Here is a 1,638-nt window from a genome sequence, read left to right on the forward strand (position 1 = left end):
AGAAGCATTAGTCCATTATGCCACAGGCTCTTTCTCACTTTGTTAGCTACAAGAGACAGGGGAAGAGAATGAGTGCTTTTTTGAACACCCTGTCAGCCTAAATATGGGAGAGAGAGAAGTCTTTTGCCTGCATCAGCTCAATCCAAAGCCATCCACAGGCAGCAGTCACTTAACTGCGACATCATATATGTTTTTTTTTCAAAATTCTTTGTTAGCATTAACAATGCTTAATTCTTTGTTAGCATTCCAAATTTTGAATTAAAAATAACACAAAAAACATACATATGACTCCTGGGAGGATCCATAGTACAACAAGAAGTAAAGAACACCAGGAGAAGAAGAGACTCTAAAAGTATTTGATGGTAAAAACCAACATGACAAATACTGGTTAAAACCTACAAAATTATTAAAAGAAATCTACAAAAATTGAAAACCTAGCTTTCGTTGGCAAACTGCCAACTTCCTCAGGGCTGTAGTTCATACAGGGCGGGAGAAGTTCCCTTATAGCTGGCCATTGCTCTGCATCCGGCACCAAGCCCTAGTCATCGGGCGTGGCCGGTTAACGAGAGTTTTGCTTTCCTTGCCATTGGTGGTTAGGCTCCTGCTCCTACTCTCAGTCTCGGAGTCAGTCCTCCTCTCATGAACACACTCCTCCGCCGGAGATGCTTTTCCCCGGAGAACTGATCCTGCGATTACTTCCGAACTGGAGGGCAGTGGAGGGTACGGCTTGCTTATGGGGTGGAAACACCCTTTACCCCAGGCTGTACAAGTGGGAGGGGGGTGCTGCCGTTCGTTTTTCACTCCAGGAAGGCCCATGGAGTCCTAGACGCCTGCGCCAGTCTCCACGGGGTGTGCGTCGTGCTTACAAGCGGGGCGTCCACCCCCTCCACTCTGCTCCGCTCAGCATCTCTACACGCAGGAGAGGCGGTGAGGCCGCGCTACCGTCCATTCTCGGAAGACGTCTCACGGTCCCCAACCACCTCAAGCGTCTCTCGCTCTCCTCCATCTACTGCAAGCCGTAGACCGCAACCAAGCCGTCCAGATGCATCAGAAACCCCACAATCATCCCTCGCAGCCTCAAGTGCAGCACGCATCTCGGAGCGGGTCCAAGCTCCCCGTCTACAGGGGGGTGCCATCGCTCTGCGATGGGTTGTCCCTTGCCGACGGTGTGCCGGCATCCATGAAGCACTAAGGGGGGTGGATGGAGGGGGGTCTAGGGGTGCATTGTCCATACCGACATGAGTCGCCAACAGACCCACACTACTGGCTGAGTCATCATAGTTGCCGGGTAGGGCACCTGGGTCACAGAAGAACGCTCCATTATGCAATCCATCGTTGCTACCAGGTTTGTCTCGACTAGGTGGATCAGGAGGTCGCAAGCCGTTCTCCGTTCGCACCTTTGCCCAGTTGCGCTGCCGGGTGTGTGCGGGTCGTAGCCGGGTGTCAATTCTCTCAAAGCATGGTAGAGCCAGATCAGAGAGGTCAGTGGGTCTGCTCATGGGTGACTTTTTTACATATATATATATATATATATATATATATATATATATATGTATGTATGTATGTATGTATGTATGTATGTATGTATGTATGTATGTATGTGTGTGTATATATATATATATATATATATATATATAT

General features: G+C 48.8%; 1 pseudogene; it reads right to left on the bottom strand.

The window, feature by feature from the left end:
• The window catches only part of LOC107296365, an 87,482-nt pseudogene that overhangs the window by 13,797 nt on the left and 72,047 nt on the right, over window positions 1-1,638 (bottom strand).

This window comes from Protobothrops mucrosquamatus, unplaced genomic scaffold, assembly GCF_001527695.2.
Source record: "Protobothrops mucrosquamatus isolate PMUCROS unplaced genomic scaffold, P.Mucros_1.0 scaffold2766, whole genome shotgun sequence".
In the NCBI taxonomy this organism is placed as follows: Eukaryota; Metazoa; Chordata; class Lepidosauria; order Squamata; family Viperidae; genus Protobothrops; species Protobothrops mucrosquamatus.